Source organism: Dioscorea cayenensis, chromosome 9 (genome assembly GCF_009730915.1).
Source record: "Dioscorea cayenensis subsp. rotundata cultivar TDr96_F1 chromosome 9, TDr96_F1_v2_PseudoChromosome.rev07_lg8_w22 25.fasta, whole genome shotgun sequence".
Classification (NCBI taxonomy): domain Eukaryota; kingdom Viridiplantae; phylum Streptophyta; class Magnoliopsida; order Dioscoreales; family Dioscoreaceae; genus Dioscorea; species Dioscorea cayenensis.
In genome coordinates, this window is record NC_052479.1 from 29,537,982 (window position 1) to 29,544,068 (window position 6,087).

Genomic DNA, 6,087 nt, shown 5'->3' on the forward strand with positions numbered 1-6,087 from the left:
GCTGCACAGTTAAGTACTTTGAGATGCTCAACCACTAGCGGCCATCAAAAGTTCATCAACGGGGAGACTAGGATCCAAGCAACGGGCTTTAGAGGAAAGATGAGAGGTAGGACCCGATCCTATTCCCCACCTTGTCATTACGGTGGGCCTACGCGTGAACAGGCTGGCGAGAAGAGTGTTTTACGACCAAACGACAGCCATCACCGAGTACAACATGTATAGCTAATACGGTTGCTGTTATCTTATCAGGGAGAAGCGACATCGAGGTGCAGAGATCGAAAGAGAGAAAGCAGCCTGGGGAGAACACGAAGAAGAGAAGAACAAACACGAGAGAGAGAGAGGTAGGAGAGAGAGAGAGAGAGAGAGAGAGAGAAAGAGAGAGAGAGGAAAGAAATGCATTCTAATCACATGGATGTATGCATCGTGCATTTTCTTTTAAAGATGCACGAAAATCACAAAATGCGAGGAACCCATTGCATTTTTCTTCTTAATGCACGAGTGATGGATCGTAGCGACATATACGCTGCATGACACATGCATTGGATTTCTAGACATCATTAAAAGAGCGTGGGCCCATTGAACATAAATGTATGATCTCAGGCATGTTCATCATGTGCAAAAAGTAGACCCTTCATTATATTTTTCTTTTCCTCTTTTAATATATATAGTGAAAACATTTAGGAAACAAATATTGTACCCTGTTTTGCTGTTGAAAAATAATCCGTAGTTGTTTCTACGGGCTTTTGTCAACCATCAAGCTTCCTTCGGAGTTCTACTTCTTCTTTCTTCACACCTTCTTTTTCTTCTCCTTCTTCTTTCTCTTTTTCTTCCTTCTCCCTTCTCCCCTTTTTTTATTTTTTCTTATTCCTTCCTTTCCAAGAAAACTTGTTTTTTTGTGTCCCAAAAACTCTCATCATCAAGAAAATCAAATTTGGAGATTTTTTTTTTAAACATTGAATTCAGTGTACCTCGATCCTATCTATAATCTCCTCCTTTTATGTTTTTGTGTGTATTTTTTGAATTTCCTTTTTCATTATTATATATATATATATTATTTTTAAAATTTTAAACGAAAATACACATATATATATATATATATATATATCTTCAAATATATAAATATATATATCTTTCCTCTTCTTTATATCAATATTATTATTATTTTAGACACCCCTGCCTCCCTATTTGGAATAGAGCCCATTCTTCCTTTTTGTTCCCGCACTGAAGTAGGAGAAGTAGATTCACTTCATTATTATTATTTTTTTATTTATTCTTGTTTGATTTTAATCAAAGTAGAAATGCATCGAACTTATGGAATTAGAAATTAAAATTTCTATATAAACAATGATGATGATTGTACCCAGATGATAATGGATGGAGATTAAGCGGTTGAGTTTGTCAAATTCGTGGTGAGTTGGGCTTCGATCAAACCGGCGAAGTGGGCTTGATTTAATTCGAGTCATGTTCAACTGGTTCGGCTTGGAGTTGGCTTGGCCAGCCAGGTTGAAATAGATCGAGTTTATTTGGGTTTGAAATGAGTGGGCGAACTGAAAAACCCAATTGAGGATTGATCGATTCTGACCAATGTTTAGAATTGAGTTGGGCTGAATTTAGGTTGTTGGTTGAGATAGATTTGGGCTTGGTTCAGATTTTTGGTCAAATGATTTCTGTGAATCAATTCCAAGCGGAGAATTGGGTTCCTGAACCAAGGTTCATGAGATTTTGTATTACAATTGAAGTCTGGTCGCTGAAGGTGAAATTGGACTTCTACTCATGAAGTTGAGGTTGGTTCAAGTTGGTTCAGAATGGTTTAGCAAAATTGAGTTGGTTTCTGCAATAGAATCTAAGTTTGATTATGCAAGGTCTGGTTTGAACCGCTTAGAGTGAGTGAGCCTAATGAGAGAGTGAATTATTCATTTGTTGTATTTTCTTTGGGTTCAATTCATCAAGAAGTCATGGTTATTTATTTTATTTCCTCTCGTATTAGGTGTTGTTCAAGCTTGGGAGGGTTCTCTTAGGTTAACAAACCATAAGACCGTGAGTTGTAATACTCTTTTGAGACCGGTTAATTGCCATTATTTTGAAAACAAGTATCATTTATTATTATTAGCCGAAATAATGTTGCTTTATGGACTACGGTTTAATAATTTATTGTCATGATACCTATAATTGGCTTACATAGCTTAGCTGTGCTATTAGTACATATCTGATCGTTATTGGCTCATAATGCTATTTCAACAGTAAAATACATGTATAATACGTTTTAATTTATTATTTCTCACGCATTTACTATTGGTTATGTGTACCTTAACTTGAGATTACTCAGGAACCATAAAAAAATTAAAATGTTTAAACCATCAATGCCAGGTGATTTGGTTTTCATTCCCGGCATGTGAATAGTTTCCTCGGATATCACTTTCGGCAGTGTATTGTGCAAGTCTTAAAGTGTGAGCCATGATTTGATGGTGACTACTTACTTCATCACTAGATGAGGTCTGTCGCCTCGATGGGAGGCATGCCATGCCCAAATTCCTAAGTTTACCCCTAGTCATGATGTTCTGTGAGAGCCATCGACAGAAGCTTGTCTTGTGAGAAACCCAGATATCAATGGGAAACCTCGAACGGCGAACGACAAGGTTGCTGTGGGAATATCTTGATGGTTGTCGTTCTCAGTCGCTGACCTGCCATGTTGTCGGGAGTATGCCAGATACCCGCCTCGTGGATGGCGCCTCTTTCGCAACATAAAATTGTATTGGAAATTGATTTGATAACGATCGCTATGAATTTATGTTTTAAAAGCCTTTTAAAGTTTATTTTGCCACCCTGGTCTTGGTTGGGAAATTATTTGAGAAATTGATCTTATATACTTTGGAGTATGCTAAATTAATTGTTTGAAATACGGATCCAATTATTGACCAACTAAAAAATGTGTTGCGCTAGTGAAGGGACCCCAACAGATTACCTATGTGAGTATAGAGCTGGGGTCGTAGGTCAGTTCCGAAATAAGTGGTTCCCTTTTCATGTGTCAAGAATTGTAGCTTGGCATCTGCAAATCAGAAAAGTAATTATATTTGTTTTATTCATATATTTGAACCTGTGAAGTCGTTTGTTTAAAGATTATTAATTTTGTTTTGTGGCGATTGATTGGTTTTTCTGGTGGCACGCTTCAAAGCAAAGGATTTTGTTCCATGAGTGCCACTTCCTTTATCTCGATAGACCCGGTGGTGTGACATCTACTCGGGCGAGTCTCGTGGATGACCTCGCCTCCTCTAGCTTACTCTCTTCCCCGTTGCTAGAACACCATTTGATTGCAATAATAGCTTCATATTTATATTTTCAAAGATTCGTGTTATTATCCTTGTTACATATTTCAGTTTATTCTTTATTAAAATGGATTTCATCTCAGGGACGTGTTGAGTGTGTTTGAGTTTGGCAAACACATTGGAGAGGCAACATCACTCTGTTTCTTGAGAAAGTGTGTGTCCTTAACAATGAATAGTTAACACATGTTGAGAGGTGGGCATTACACTCTTGTTTGTTGAATGCAGTCTCTTTAAATTTTTTCTCCTTATTGTTGTGATGCATGCCATATCTATATTGAGGACAATGGCTTAAGTGTGAGGGCTGGGTGCATGTTTGTTTTGTGAATTATATGCTAACAACAATGATGATCAAGATTGTGGTTCAAGGGAAATTTAAATTTACGGACATGGTGTTAATAACCTGTTGGAACCAAATTGTAGACTCACTTTTACTTTAAAGACCTTAATATATATAATCACTTTTTCCCTATCATTCATGGAGTCACTTGTTTTGTCAAGAAGTCTTGATATTCTTGCTTATCTATTATCACTTATCAGTGTAATCTAGTTAATGAAATGTTAATTTTTGTGTTTATTTGACTTTCGAGTGAGGGGCAAATTATAATAAGAAAAAGAATCGAGATTACTAATCATAATATGTTAGTTTGTCACTCAAGGCAGGCAAATGACACACTGCACTTTAATGTGTTTTTTTTTGGGCATTGATAACCTTTCAATGTTATGTTATAGCCACACTGGGATGCTTTGTGATAGGTATAATCACCAAAATAGTCCCTTGTACTTTTCTCTCTCTTCTCTTTTGGTCCCTCTACTCAGAAATGCTCCCGACTAGTCCTTTTACTTTTGAAAATGTGCCCACTTAGTGAGAAATGCTCCCAACTAGTCCCTCTACTTTTAAAAATTCACCAACTTAGTCCTTCTAGTTGGGCCATTTTTAAAAGTAGAGAGACTAGTTGAGAGCATTTCTAACTAAGTGGGCACATTTTCAAAAGTAGAGGGACTAGTCGGGATCATTTATGAGTAGAGGGACTAAAAAGAAAGAGAGAGAAAAGTAAAGGGACCAATTAGGGTATTATACCTTTGTGATACATGACTCCAACCAAATATTTTTCTCACTTCTAGTATAACTTTATTTCATAATGACAATACTATATTTATTATTTAGAATTGATGGATCAGATGGTCAATACTATATTTATTTGGGTAAATTTTTAATGTAGTCACCGTGTTATGGCCGATTTTTATTTTGGTCATTATGTTTCAATTTGTATCTTTTTGGTCATTGGATATTGATTTGTTTTCACCTAGAGGTCACTTGGGGGTTTCCGGCCAATTTTAAATGATGTGGCAGCTGGAAATGCCATGTCACACCATTTTTAATGTTTTCTTCCATCCTAGTTGGAAAGAACACATCAGCCCGATGCTGACTCAGCTTATTTAATCCAAGTCAGCATCCCCATCAGATTCCACCTACTCATCCTCCTTTCCCTTTCTATGCTTAGTCCATTATCACTTTTTGATACTTGAACTTCCGAGAGAGAAAGGGATATCCGAGAGAGTGAGGGAGACATCTGAAGCATCACAGCTATTTGTGATCACCAGAGAGTTGTTTCTCCACCACCGGTGAAGTGAGGAAAGCAAGAGGAAGTTATCTAGTCCTACATTTTCGGAAGAGTAAAGTTAGGGCCAGCCAGCAATAGCCATAGTTGTTCATAATGCCAAGCAGTTGGAAGATAAGAGGTGCGAAAGATGCAGCGCCGGAATATTGTAAGTCTATTTATCATGTCGTTCTTACATTGATTTGTAATATGGCAATGGATTGAAAGTTCTGGAAATGTTCAAATTAATATGTACATTGGCTATGATAATAGATAATGAATTTATGCTTATTGTCTGTATTTGTTGTGTGAGTGATTACATTTTTAATGATGTGGAGGAAGGTGTTTATTGTTGTTTGTGTTTATTTCTAGATGAAATGCGATGTTCTTTTTTATACCCTTGAAAGTTGTTAATATTTTGTTAAGAAGAACATTATTGTTTGGTTGTGTTTTCTTTGATAATGAACATGCTTTGTGACATACATGATGAATACATTTATTGACTCTTGACCATTGTTTGTTTACCATACTTGCATGTTTGCTTTACTACTTGTGAATTAGATGTGTTTTATTGTTAGATGTCTTATATAATGAGATGTCATTAACTATTGAATATTATTAGCAATAAGTTTTTAGCTCATTTCCATTGTTTTTGTTCAGTGCCCTTTGCTGATTATTTTACAATACAAATGTACTATGGGATGGATGATGTTGCAAATTGGAGTGATTATAGGATGACAGGTTTTGCTGATTTCTGTGATGCTAATTTCATATCTAGATTAGAGATTTTAGATATGGCCAGTGGATTGAAGATTCATATAGATGGATGTAGTTTTTGGTGGAATGAAAGCAGGAGTCATGTAGTAAGGTTGATAGAATTAAAATTTGACTTAGATGTCATTAGGATAGCTTCAAGTGTGGGTTAGAGTAGGATTATAAGTGTTTATGTGAAGGTTGTAAAGATAGATGGTCCTAATGGTGAGAACATTTCAGGAAATCTTGCAAGTGTAGGGCATTGTGTGGATGCAGTAGAGGTTGATGTAGAAGTTAATCCAGATGAAGTTGATGAAGAGCTTATAGATGAAGATCTTGAAGTTCCTGAAGAACATGTGATTCCTGAAGGTTTGCAAGAGCATGAATTACAAGAAGCTGAAGGTTTGCAGTAG